We start from the raw sequence: 14866 nt of genomic DNA on the forward strand, positions 1-14866 counted from the left end.
ATATTTTTTCGGTTTTAGATGGGGTTAGTAATGCTTTTTTATTTTTTTTTTATTTCTAGGATGGTGTTGGTACACTCCCCTACAATAAGCCTTCCCAGGACCTATAAGAAGCTACTCTGTAAAGGAGAACCATATCGGTTCAGCGGTTAGCGAGATCCTTCGTAACAGATAGACATCTGGTTACTTTGATATAAGGAAAATTTTAAATGTCGTTATTATATGATAATTTTGCTGTTTTAAACGATATCTTTTTGTAACTTATTTTTTCCACTCATTTTATTTAGAATATTATGTAAATTTTAAATATCAAACATTATTAAGAGCTAAGCTTTTCTATCTTTAAGTTAGTCACTGACAATTGATTTAATTTTGAGATTTTACCAATTCTATAACATAATTATTCCAAGGGCCTATCTGTAAAGCCATGCGAGTCATTTTTCTTTTCTAGTTGCAGTGTGATTTACAAAGGAATGTGGATATATTGCCATGGAAAAATGTGTCGTGAATTTAAGTTGCAAGTATGGTCCTCATTTTTGATCAGTTTGTTCATCCAGTAGAAGGGAAAGGGATGGGGTTAGTAGGGTGGATAATGGGTATCGTTTTTTCAGCCATTTGCGAGTATCACTCAATTAGAGTTCTTGAAAGTTTGGTGCGACATACAAATAATATTATAACGATTGATTTACACAGCCATTTCTAAAGATAAATGTATGCCATATTTTGAAAACATTCCTAAGACCTGGAAGAATCTACTCTATAACTAACTTTTGATATAAAAATTGTACAGATTTAGGTAGGAAAGGGCAGTTAATTTTTTATTTCATCCGCACAATGCGTCAGCTATAAATAATCGAACTCTTAGGATAAAGTTTTGAATATCTTTAAAAAGTATTCTCTTTAGGGGAAGTATATGACCAAACATGTTTAATAATTGAGCTATAAATAGTTGAGTTTCTTTGATAAAGCTAGTTTTTGGGAAAGAAAATCATACACAAAATTCGTCGCTAGTATTATTGTAATGAATCGTATATAGCAATAAACAAACAACGGGATTAATCTACTAGGATCCCTCTTTTTTGTGTGTAGGATTATTATGCCAGATTGACCATCTACATCTTGTATATATATTGTTTTCTCTCCCATACCATGTTTATTGTTACTTCCCTTCGCGCATTAATTTTTCTTCTTACAACATTTCCATACCATTTCCCCTTTTCTTACGCTCTCTCTCCTATTTTTCTACGGCCTAATTTTTTTTCTTTCTTTCCCTCTCTTTTTCCCCCCCTGTCTCTCGATCTATCTCCCTCCATCTCTTTTTCACTCTCTGTCTCTCTCTGTCTCTCTCTCTCTCTCTATCTATCTCTCTCTCTCTCTCTGTCTCTCTCTCTCTCTCTCTGTCTCTCTGTCTCTCTGTCTCTCTGTCTCTCTCTCTCTCTCCCTCTCTCTCCTCTCTCACAATCTGTCACCACTTTATACTCTGGGCAACCGCTCAGTTCTCCGTTGACCAAGTAAAAGATCACTAGCAACAAAAAAAACTAAAGTTAAAAGACAGTTAAATATAAGATTTTTTTAGAAACAATTTGAAGCAAATCTACTTTTTTACTAGCGGTAGTTCTTGTCCTTTCGTCAAAAGAAATTGCCTTCTTTTTTATTTTGGACAGATTAAAAAATCTTATAAAAATACACTTTTTTAATTATCTATTTTGATTATGAATTTATAAACAGTTGACTAATATTGATTGATTTAAAAACAGCTCTATTTAAGATAATATTAACATAGTTATTAATTTTGTACTTGTATGTCAAGATCTGGCCAACCGATTGAGATATTTTTTTAGGGAAGTGTTGCATAGGTCTTAGAAATGTTTTTGGTTATTATTTTTTAGATTTGGGGTTTAAGAGGGTTTTAGGCAATTATTCTAATTCTACATCATCTTCCATTCCTAACCACGTACAGAGCCCTAGATGCTAGAGGTTTTTCTGCTTGTTGGATTTTTATTCACTAATAATTAATGATTTGGCTTTTTTAGACCGGCAAAAAGTGGATTTCCAAACTTTTCTTTTATAAATGATAGAAAAATATTTATTTGTAAAAAATATTTTCCAATTTCATCCTTTTCTTCAAAATGAATAAAAAAATTGTCAACCACATTTCTGTTTCACATCAACTGACCAAATCTTTGACAAATGACAGTTTACTTTTTCTAAAAGCGAAGCTTTTCTACATACAGGGTCGGTGCGTCTGTCCGTAACAAATAGCCCTTGTCGTTATTTTAGACACGTTACAATTTTTCTGTCGTTTTAAAAAAAATTGCATGGTAATTCCTATAATTATTAGCTACAATTTACGAAGCGTGGATGAAATATGTATAGTTTTAACCAGAAAATATTTCTGTTCATTTTAATTTGATGATCTTAAAAAATAACAGGTAAAATTATCCTATTCCCTTTATATTTGAAAAAAAATGATTTCTGTGACAAAAAGGCACGTTACTCTATCAAAAGTATAAAAATCATGTAATTTTAGATTTTATCTTTCATAAAACTAGTTAAATAATGATTAATATGGACTTACTTACATTTTAAAACTTGATTATAAAGATAACATTATAGCTAGGTATATCATTTTTAAAAAATGCTTTAAAGAAAACTAAGGTATAGTCCCTTTCGTGGCAACAACCCTTAAGGGTCGTTATGTCGTATTTTCACAGTAGCTATTCATAGGTTATTTTAGGTTAGGTTAAGGTAGGTTAGGAAATTGGCCCCGCAGGGTTTGAGCCCCCCGCAGGGGCTAGAAAAAGGAAAAAGCTGCTTTGAAAATACAGGAGCGTTGTTACGAAAGGGACTATACCCGAAAATTGTTACAAACATTAAAATATGTCTGAATTAAATTTGTCTTTTTTTCAGAATCAACTAGTTAGTGAAAACCAGTGAGAAATAAAAAAACTAAAATGGTGCAGGTCATATTGTCGTCACATTTAAAAGAATTAAACAAGGATTACACCATCCACAGAAGCGTAGCTATTTGTTTTAGAAAACAGAATAAAACAAACCAATAACAACATGCAATTGGAAAGTATGAGTATTAAAATATTACATACTAGCGATCGCCTCTAGCCTATAGGGGCTTTGCCCTAAGAGAAAATTTAAAAAAATTGATTAACTGGTGCTACCATTGGTTACAGAGATTATAAGCTTCAGACGAACAGACAGACAGACAGACGTTCTACTTTGTATACATAATGTTCTTAATTATCAAAAATATACCGTGTTAACCCATGAAGCCCCCCTCCCGCATATCCCACCTATAAACTCTGTTTATTATAGAGCTTGAGGGCAAATTTTTTCTGGTTCATCTGTTTATAATTATAAAATTAACCTTTATACTATGGAAGGATTTGAATCAGACGGATTCACTCTATACTACGTAGAAAAACTTTTCATCTTTTGTTTATGGATAGAAATCTATAACCAAGTCTTTTAAAATAGATAAGAGGTGAACATCAACCTATCATTGTCTTATCCATTGGTTTCACTAACGAAACAGCGTGCCTCCAATAAAGTCCCAGCATCTACTAAAGTGGTTTTGTTTCTTTAGAAAGGTCGCATTGACATGTCGTTAATTTTCAATACGTCTTTTTTGTGACGTATTTAAAGAAAATGACTTATTAATGTGGCCTTAACTGTTTTTTATTTGCCATTATTTTTCTTAAAAAAAGAAATTACAAATTAATGCCTAATTAAATATAAAAATTAAGGTTGTTTCAATACGTCATTTTGTATTTTTTCCACATATCTATAATACAAAGTAGAACGATGTCTGTCTGTCCGTCTGTCCATCTGACCGTCTGTCCGTCCGTCTGTCTGTCTGTCCCTTAAGATCTCGGTAACCACTGAACCGATCGGATTCTACTCTTCAGGGTATCTACCTATTGGTCCTGTGGTGGTTTTAAGCTATTTTCTCGGGGGGTGGGACACCCCCAACCCCCCCAAAAACAAAAAAATCCCCCCCCATTTTTTTTTTTTTTTTTTTTTTTTTTTTTTGAAGGAGTTTCCATGGTCCTTTATGGTCTCTCGCAATAATTTTTTTTTATCACCTCTTGGGCAAAGCCCCTAGAGGCTAGGGGCGAAGCCGCTAGTTAATATATATTGTATAATTACACATTCATGTCACAGTAAATAAAATAAATAATGTGGAATCAATACGTCCTTAATTTGTAATAAGTCATCTTTATTAATTAAATGATTTATTAATATATTTCATAGAATATACATATTAATGTTACAGTAAATGAAATAAATAATGTGGCATTTATACGTCCTTATTGTGTAATGTGTCATCTTGATTAGTTAAATAATTTTCAAGAAAATTTAGGAAATAAGGAAGAGTTCAGAAAAAATTCTGACATAATTATTTTTAAATTCTTTTTTCTTCTTAAAAACTAAAAGTTTGTAACATAAAAATAATATCAAGAAATCTATTATTTTTATTTTTGAAGTTAAATTTGTTTTATGAAAAGACAAAAATAATTTCTGAACTATGTCAGACCACTGATCATCATATAAATATTATTTTAGTATTTAGTCATAGTTAAACCCCTCAAACAAACATTACAATTTATTAATCTGTGTAAAGAATAAGATTTACTCAATAATAGAACTTCATTCGTAAATGTGATGAGAGAATGAGTTAAATGAATTTTAAAAACATTTTTCCTTCTCTTGTTGCATAATTTCGAAAGGAGATCATAATCGACAACAAATCATGAATTTAAGTTTTACAATGTTGAGGTAAGAAGTTAGCTTAAACAACTTTGGGGACTTTAATGAATTTCAATTGGTTTTATAACTTTAAAGGTAAGAGTTCTATTTTATATCAATCCTATTATATTAATTAGTAAACGTTTTTTGTCTGTCCCAAAGGATCTCGCTAACCGCTGAACCGATATTGTTCTATTTTACAGTAAAGCTTCTTATAGGTCCTGGGAAGGTTTTTAACTATCTTTTGGGAGGATTCTACACCCCCCTCCCCCCAAAAAAAATATTTTTAAAAACTCTTTTGAAACTCAAATTTAAAATGGGATAAGGTCAACTTTTCCCCCTCCTACCAGTGCCCCTAGAGGCTTCTAACCAATCTGTTCCATTATATTTTGTCTGTTGGTCGGTTGGTTAGGCAATAAAAGGCAGAAATTTAGAAATATATAAAAAAAAGATTTTCTCGTTTCCTGATTAAGAGTGAGGTCTTATTTTTTTCCTGTGTACATTTCTCATATTCAAGCATTTAACTCAAATCAATTTCTAATTATTAATTAATTCTAATGATTTAATTTAAAAAATATTTATTTGATTCAATAAGATAATTGTTTAATATTAAATCTAATATTTTATTGATACACATTAAATACCAATTTTGGCGGCCATATTGTTTTTTTTGACGTTTTACAGTAAAAAAATGACGTTTTGATATGTCTTTATTTAAAATAATATGTCATTTAATATTTTTGTTATTTATATTTTTTAGTGACGTTTTTTTCAGAGTTAAGGCCGCATTTTTAGGATTTAATAAAATATTATTTTTTTTAAATTAATATTTAAATTATATTGTTAGTTTGGCGGCCATCTTGTTTTTCTGGACGTTTTAAAGGAAAAATTGACGTTTTAATGCGCCGTTATTTAAGATAACATGTCATTAAATTCAAAATATTGTTATTATTTATATTTTTTTTGTGACGTTTTTTTTAAAGATAACGACGTATTTTTGGTACACAAAACGTCCTTTAAAAAAATATGAAACGTCATTTGTATAGTAATAAAAAAGTTACGTCATTAAGGACGTATTAATGCGACATGTTTCTTAAAATAATGCGATAAAAGTATATGCTTACGATAAAAGTGACCAATGAGAGGCCAGTAAGAATTTTACTATTGGTCAATTACAGTGTATACTGACCTCTCATTGGTTAATTTTATTGTATGACGTCATTTTTGGTGGCACTTTACGCTGTCCCTTAACTAACTAATTAAATATCCCCCAAAGAATCCAAAAAAATCGTTTAAGAAACAGCATATAAAGCTTCCCATATTACTAATTAATTGTGACAACAACGAAACCAATACACAGGAGCGAAAATGCACGTGTGATCATGACAATGATCCGGCACATAAAGTTAAGAAATCAAGCATTTTTTCTACGCTGGGTAAGTGATTTTTTTGCAGGCGGACAAAAAGATATCCACGAAAAAAACTGTTTGTACTATTTAGTAGTAAGCTTTTCTGATAACTATAAACCAGATCGACCCAGATTCATAAACCTCTAACAGAAACTTTAGGTTCTTTGTAATTAAATGGAGAAGAAAAAAGGCCCAAAACAACTTTAATACATAAATAAAGATTACTCAAAAAGAAATTAAGAATAAACAAAATAGACCTGTAAAGATTGAGTTAAAAAATGTATTGGTTGCTTTCCTGGTATAAGACAAATTGCTTTAGAATAATCATGTTTAACATCGTATAACAGACAATTTTCCACGCATTTAAAAATGATATTAATACCAGTCTGTTAGCCTGATCTTCGGCCTTATTGATCAGTGGGCAAAAAGATCAAATCCTTATATTAAAGTAACAGGATGTCTGTTTGTTTGTACCGAAGGATCTCGCTAACCGCTGAACCGTTCGGGTTCTCCTTAACAGAGTAGCTTCTCATAGGTCGTGGGAAGGTATATAACTATTTTGGGGGAGGGTACCACCACCTTCCAAAGAGAAATCACAAAAAACGATTTTTTTACATTTCTCGATTTTACAAAGAGAGTTCAACGCAACATAAACGTCATCGCAACACAGACATATTTTAAAAATAAAAATAAATATTTAAAGCGCCACTAGGGGCGTAGCCACTAGTATATAAAGATAATGATATCATTTGAACATAAAACATGTCGATATTATGTCAGAAATTACCACAATTAAAGCCATATTATTGACATTATGCAGTTTTTCCAAGGATCTAAATGGATAAGAGTAAGACAATGGCCAATAAATTGTTGTACATCCCCAATGATGATATACAAAAAATATCCGTTCTGTAGATAACAATTTACTCAACCATCAATATTTTATAGACAGTCCCCAAAGTTTTTAAGCCAACGAATAAAAAAACTACTAAAAACTTTGGGGACTAGTGTAATAATCAACCTCCCCCTCTCTGAGTTTTTTGAGGTAAGAAGCTAGGCTATTGTCTTGACATAATTTTCTATAGCTGATGGCTTTTGCGAAGTTGGGTCTTTATGTCGAGTTCAAGGTCCATAGTTTACAACAATATAACATCACAATATTAAAATGAGCAATACTGTTGTCTAGTGTTATTACAAAGAATTTAACAACTTCAAAGCCCAACTGTTGGGATTTTTTATGAAAATTTCGTACAATTTTCATGCATTATGATTTTATGGAATTGTTTCATTAAACGTTTTAGCAAATAAGCAACATTATTGGTGATATTTTCCTTAGCGTTTCAATTATTTTTAATTGATTAAGTTTATAAAATTTAATTAAGAAAAGCTTATGCGATAAAAAAGGTTCTTTCACGTATACCTAGTTGAGGATCAATCCACCCCCCCCCCCCTCCTTATTTTTAATTCTTTGTTATGCGGGGCCCTGTACCCACAGGAAACTTACATTTAACAGAACTATCATAATTTAAAATAAACATAAAACCTATGTATGTGTAATAAAAATTTGCTGAAAAAGCCTTTTCAAAAAAGCACAAAAGACAAGCCACTGCCAGTGCAAATCCTTATGTTAAAGTAACAGAATGTGTGTCTGTCTATCTATTTGTCTGTACCGAAGGATCTCGCTAACCGCTAAACTGATCGGGTTCTTCTTAACAGGGTAGCTTCTCATAGGTCCCGGGAAGGTATATAACTATTTTTTACTATTCTCAATTTAATGTAGAGAGTTCAACGCAACATGTATGTACATCAACGCAACATAGACATATTTGAAATGAAAAAAAATTAAATATTTTAAGTGCCACTAGAGGCCTCTTAAAGCGTAGGCGGTAGTATTTAATAAAAAAGCTGAAGACAAAATGTTCTAACAATTGAATATTCTAAACCAACCCATACCCATCTTTTGTGTATGATCTAGGACAAAAGACCAAATTGTCTTATAAATCAGTATGTATGTGACGTCATAAAAATGATTGATTATCTACTCTTTTTTATTGGTTTTTCTTTCCCACTTCTCCTCTTATCTCTCTCATTTTTATAACCTCACATATTGATTTATAAGACACTTTGGTCATTGTCATGATCTAGTGTATAGTTTAAACAAATTAAAATCATCAGTTTTGAATGCACACTTGCTTGTTGTAAGGATCTTGGAAATTATGCTTTCTAACTTCACAATTTTTTTGTAGATTAATTCCAGGGACTTTATGGAAAATGTATATGTCCATTTTTACCCTACCTCGTAAAAGCGGGTTTCTCCTTTGATTTTTAAGTGATCATCTAGGGAATCCCGAGCATCATTCGTAATGGGATGCAATACTCTAACACCCAAGATATTAGTTTTAGTAACATCCAACAAACAAAGAACCCTTTGATTGCACGACCTTTGTAAAAAAAATCCTAACTGTGCATGGTAATGAGTTTCGCCTGTTTATGGGCTTCAATTAGAAAGAAGAAATAATGATAATAATAAATGGGCTCCATCCCTGAATCCATGAGAATTTTTTTTGGTGTATTGCATAATATTTTGTAAATCTACGGATTTGCTGTGAACATTTATGTTTTTATATTATTTGTTTTATTGTACTTCCTTTAGCTTTTACACATAATTATTATTCTTCACAATCCAAAAATTGTTGGATTTTAGGTTAAATGAAATAAATTTTACTGCTTTATCTCTAGCCACTATTTCCTATAGTAAGTATATCGTAAAATGCTTGATAATTTTTTTCTGACTCTTTCATAGTTAAATGTACAAATATTTTTTTTAAAATTAGGTTATTTTTTATTTCTAAACCCCTTTATTCTGGAACCTTTGTTTGAAGTTAGGTTTTACTTAATCTTAAACTTACACTATTGCTATATTCAAAGATGTTACTGAAAATTTGAGGACTGATAATGGCCTCCCTCCTCTCCTACACCTCCAACACATTTGGAAATATATTGAAAATAAGGGGGGAGGGGGATTAGATTGTTCGTTTCTACCTTTAGGTCAGGGTTATGTTTAGTTATATTGGGTAATGGGTATCCACACAGGTTTAGAGCACTGCGTTTATAGATAAAAATCCCCTCACCCCTATTTCAAAATTTCTCAACAAACTAAATAATCAAACTTTGATTGGTTATTATACTACATATATTATTTTTTAGGCCGACGAAAAAAGAGTTCGAAGAGTAACCTCCTTGATGAGATAGAAACAGAAAAGATTGAATCTGCGGACAAAGCCAGCTCAGAGGAGGAAATTTTATTCATAAAAACGCCAATACATTTTTAAAATCTTTAACTACAATATGCCTAACTATTCAGGGAGGGAGGGGACATTGGGCTTTTTATTACTTTGGTTCCCAAAGTTTTATGATAACGTTGGGTCATCTCAAAAAACGCCTATCTCAGAAAACGCCTATCTCAAAAAACGCCCATCTCAAAAAATGCCTATCTCAAAAAACGCCCATCTCAGAAAACGCCTATCTCAAAAAACGCCCTTTTCATAAAATGCCCACTACATTTTTAAAAATAAAGCCTAATTTATTAATAGTATTCAAAAGAATAATACAATACTTGTCATTCATGATCTCTTATTTAAAACACAAATAAATAGTTACCAAATCAACCATTTTATAAACTATGTACAAAGATGGATAAAATGGTAAACTAAAGAGTAGCTGCTATATTTAGAGAAAAGGGGTAGTTTAAATAAATGGGAGAAATTTATTGGAGGGAGAACTCATTGAAAGAAAGAGTTTAATTATTGAAGCTCATTTAAAAGTACATCATTTTTTAATCTGGAAAGAATAAGAAGGAATATAGGGATAAGACATTGAAATAACCTCACCCTATTTTTCCCCCAAAATTCATCAACTATGGAAAGTAGAATCTAAAAAAAATGTTAAATTGCTTTATAATTTATAATAATTAGGTATTCTAAACTGTTTTTTTATTTTGAGGAACAGCTATCTAATTCTGATAAGTTTAAAGCATATCATAATCAATAAATATTTTGTATATTATTTGTGTATTTTAATAATTATCTCTTAACAAATTTACTAGGTTTAGTCATATTTACAACATTTCAACCTGATATTCTGTTAATTCAAGATATTAGTTCAAACAATAAAGAAAATAAATAAAAAGTATGTTTTAATAAAGCTCATAGTTGTTCATCTTATTGTAAAAACTGAAAAGTAAACTGGGTTGTTTGCAGTAGATATATGAAAAAAATAAAAATAAAAGATGAATTAACTAGGTAAAAGTTTTTGATATTCAATTGTGATCAATTTTCAAAAAGCAAACCTTTAGTATGTTGTTACTCAAAAGGCTTACAAAATAAAAAGTGCCTAAGGAATGTACAAGAGTGACATTATACTTCAGGGATAGATATTTCAATAAGAAGATTTATAATGTACATATTGTATAATATTCACAATACCTTCTTAGACTTACATGTTTCACTACAAGATAATTTTTAAAAATGTAGTAGGCATTTTATGAAAAAGGCGTTTTTTGAGATAGGCGAATTCTGAGATGGGCGTTTTTTGAGATAGGCGTTTTCTGAGATAGGCGTTTTCTGAGATGGGCGTTTTTTGAGATAGGCGTTTTCTGAGATAGGCGTTTTTTGAGTATAGCCATAACGTTTTCTTATTAGTTGACTTAATAATTTTGGGGACTTTCATTTTTTTTATTGGTTGGGTCATTATGTTAGTGTCCAAACGTTTTAACCACTAATTGAAATCTACAAGGGTTTTAATTTTGTTTATCATGATTGGGTACGTACATCAGTTTATCGGAAATTGCCTCATCCCTGCTTTTCTATTTATTCGTTTTAAAAATTTGGACCTGAAACTTATTCTTTTTAAAGCCTATTTAAGTCAAAAACGATTTTCCATTTTCGCTTTTCGTTATAAAATTTTAAAAGAAGTTTTTACTGAGATTCTTTTTGTTTATTTCTGACTGTTTGTTTGGTTTTCACTAATATTCCTGCTCATTTTTTGTATGTGGATTGGATATATTAAAATGTCTGATTCTTTAACTTTTTTGCTTTTTTGTCTCCACTCCTTTTCATTTTCGACAGAAAATCGCCAATAGCAATGTGAATTTCTTTAACATTTTTGCTTTTTACTTTTTGTTTAAATATGAAAGGTGTTGTAAGTAGAATGATGGAAACCATACTTTATAAACAAAAACATTCTATGAGCAATTGTAATTTCAATTTTTTTGTGATTTAAAAAAAAGCTAGTCTGTGTTTTTGATAAGTAGAAGATGTAAATTGATCCATAGATTTTAGATATTCAATTTTTTCGTATACCTATTATTTTTGAAGTAATTAAAGTTTTAAAGAAAAATTCAGTTGGTTTTATATTAAATTACTAAAACGCAACAAACAAAGAAGAAAATTATCTTTAATTTGACACCTTACATTTAAAATTAATAATTGAAAAAAATTATTTGTTGAAGCCCGGTGAATCAAAACTTTGAACTTTATTTGCTCGTCACGAATGGGTTAAAACAAAATCACAAAAGTTAGGACACGTTCTTTATAGATTTTTTTTATACAAGCGGCTACACTACTAAAGGTCTTTAAATCTTAGTTTGAAAATAAAATCTTACAAAAAGTATTTTTCAAGGGGAAATTTTTCTTGGGGGATGAAGGAACATTTCCCCAAATTAGTTATTCACCTTTCCTGGATCTATGAGTAGCTTCATTTTAAAGGAGAACCATATAAGTACAGCGATATCTTACAGTACAGACAAGCAGACAGATAGACGCCCTGTTACTTTTATATAAAGGATTGACAAAATAAACATCAAAGATAATAATTTATAATAATGATTAAAATTTTGTGAACAGGATGTAAAGCTGGACTTCGATTTAGGTAAAGTCAACTTTTTCATAAGATAATCTACTTTATAATATAACTAGCGGCTTCGCCCCTAGCCTCTAGGGGCTTGGGCCCCAAGAGGTTTAAAAAACCAAATTTTCGTATTTTAGATTTAAAATAAAAATCTAAAAAAAAATTTCTTTGGGGGGGATTTTTCATTTTTAGGGGGGTTGGGGGTGTCACACCCCCCAAGAAAATAGTTATAAACCTTCCCGGGACCTATGAGAAGCTACCCTGTAAAGGAGAACCCTATCGGTTTAGCGGTTAGCGAGATCCTTCGCTACAGACAGAAAAAAGCTTATTACTTTATATAATAGGATTGTCCGTCAAACTTTCATCTCACTGACCTACAGCCTATTACTTTTCGCTGAAATTCTACTGGTATACTTATTGTATTTTAAAGGCTTTTAAAATTAAATAACAACTAAGAATCTTTTTCTGAAACTTACTTTGCCTGTCCATCTTTTAGGCTTTTATTAAAAAGAAAAAAAAACTTTGTTTTTGCTATAATTCAGTGATTATTGCTGCTTTTGTCCGTTTTTAACTTTTAACAGTCAGTCCTCTTTCCTAACCTTTTTCTGAGAGGGAGGGGGGGGGGGGAGTTGATTAAAAGCCCACCTTCTGTCATTTAAGCTCCTTATAGAGCTAGAGGGCCAAACAATTTCGGCAGTTCCATTGTTTGATAAAGTATTTTCGACTATAGGTCATATTTTGTCTTATTCAACTTTATTTCATAGTCGGTATATGATTTGTAACATAATATTGATTTATCAGAGAAAGGAAGAGAGTCTTTATCCAGATCTAGCTCTGGCCGCGGTACTTATACCAGGTAAGATTATAAGAATCTTCATAGTTTGATTTAAAACGCCCTAGATAACGACTTTAGTTGTATGTTTCGGATTAATAGCAACCCACTTTAAATTTTTATTTGATAAAATATCTTCGAATTTGAAATTTAAAAATCTTCTGAAAATTTTAACAACAATTATTTTCAGTAACAGAAAAGTGACCTCTGCTTTATCGGCTGTTGGTGAAAATGGGCGGAGATCCCCCCTTTCCTCATTGGGCATGGAGGAATATTCACCAGAGACTAAGCCCCGCAGGGATACTTTCTCTCCTGAACCAGGTAGGTTCAAAAATCCCTTGGCCCATAAACAGGTGCAACCCATTACCATGTACAATTAGGACTACCAGACAAAGTTCGTGTAGTTAAAGGGTTGGTTGTCTGTCGGATTTTACTTAAACTAATATCCTTGGGTATGATGTGATAAAAAAATAAAATTCTAGTATTTTGACAAATATTGGTTTAATTCTTACAATTAAGCTTAAATAGAATAAGCAGGCCTAGCTGAATTATCAATTTTACAAAAAATCACGAAACCTTTGGAAGTAAGATGGGGGGTATATCTTGTTTTTTAATGTAACTGAAGAGGGGTGGATAAGAAGGGGGATGTGGGGGAAATTTTCCAATAGAATTGTTTGTCAGAATATCATTCATTTTTCCCTGAGAATAAGGTTGTCTTGAAGTACCTAGTCGAGCGCATAACCACCCTTCCTAATTTCTATATTCGTGTGTTTATTTTTTGTTTTAGGTCAGGTTAGATTGACCCTTTTTGAGGGAAGTACAGGTTTAGACCTTATAGGGCTAGAGCCCCACGCAGATGTTAAAGTTAAAGAAAAAACACCTCCCATATTTACTATTTTTAAAGTAAAGGAAAAAAGATTTCTTTGCTTGCTTTGATACCTTTAGGGAAAGCTCCGAAAATCCAGTCCCAAAAGTTTTATAATAACGTTTTCTTATTCGATGGCTAATAACTTTGGAAGCTTTTATTGAATCCCGTTTGGTTTGTTCATAAAGTTGAGTGTCAATACGTTTTAACCAATTGTAATCTTAATGAGTAGGAATTTTGTGTATCATCATTGATGATGTACATCAATTTATCGGAAATTGTATAATCCCTGGAAATATTTTGTTGTAGAAAGAGAAGTTGATTATTCGCCAGAACGTGGTCAAAGTTACAGCCCAAGAAGCAGGTAAATTATATAGTTGCTTTGCTCTTAAATGTATATTACTAGAAGCTGCGCACTTAGCATCTAAGGGCTATGTTTTTGGAAGGGTAGGGATAAAACCGTACTACTTACAACATTATATAATAGGAGAAACTTTTTGTATAATCCTTACTTTAAAATATTTTTCCAATCTTTAGAAGGAATAGTTTTGTGTATCATCATAGGAAATGTACATCAATTTATCGGCCAAATATTTAGAACGTAAATTCCTAAGATATACAATCCAACAAATGTCAGTCATTTGACAGAATATTTGAAATATACAGTCCTTTTATTAAACAATACTTAAAAGGTACCTTCCTTTGACCAACAAGTACATTCGGCTGAAAATGAATAAAATCGATACACTTTTTATTAAACAAAATTTAGAACGAATTACGAACTATCCTAAGGATATTGCCCAGTTCTTAGTCAAATTAATATTTTGAACAGATAGAAAGTACAGTCCTCAATCAATCTTTGAAAATGAATATATAAAACAGACAGATCTTTTATGAAATAATATTTAGAACGTACAGTCCTGAAAGATATAGCCCAAGCAAGTACAGTCCTGAACAAAGAAAATACAGCTCTGATGAGCGCAAGGAAAAATTGCATTAGATTTTAATTTTTTAAGAGAGACAGACAAAAAGGCAGAGAGAGCAATAGAGAGAGAAAAAGAAAAAGATATTTAGGATAATGATGACAAACAG

At 31.2% G+C, this 14866-nt stretch overlaps 2 long non-coding RNA genes across 2 annotated transcripts; both read left to right on the plus strand.

The window, feature by feature from the left end:
- Positions 1-2849: 2849 nt before the first annotated feature.
- On the plus strand, positions 2850-9502 carry LOC145331193 (uncharacterized). Its single transcript, XR_013883695.1, has 3 exons — positions 2850-2960; positions 6122-6197; positions 9378-9502. It is a non-coding gene; the product is annotated as an uncharacterized LOC145331193 (long non-coding RNA).
- A 2542-nt stretch (positions 9503-12044) lies between these two features.
- Positions 12045-14774, plus strand: LOC145331194 (uncharacterized). The gene is made up of 5 exons (XR_013883696.1): positions 12045-12098; positions 12879-12933; positions 13100-13230; positions 14084-14138; positions 14684-14774. It is a non-coding gene; the product is annotated as an uncharacterized LOC145331194 (long non-coding RNA).
- Positions 14775-14866: the final 92 nt, after the last annotated feature.

This window comes from Acartia tonsa, chromosome 11, assembly GCF_053477335.1.
Source record: "Acartia tonsa isolate MP-2025a chromosome 11, ASM5347733v1, whole genome shotgun sequence".
NCBI lineage: Eukaryota > Metazoa > Arthropoda > Copepoda > Calanoida > Acartiidae > Acartia > Acartia tonsa.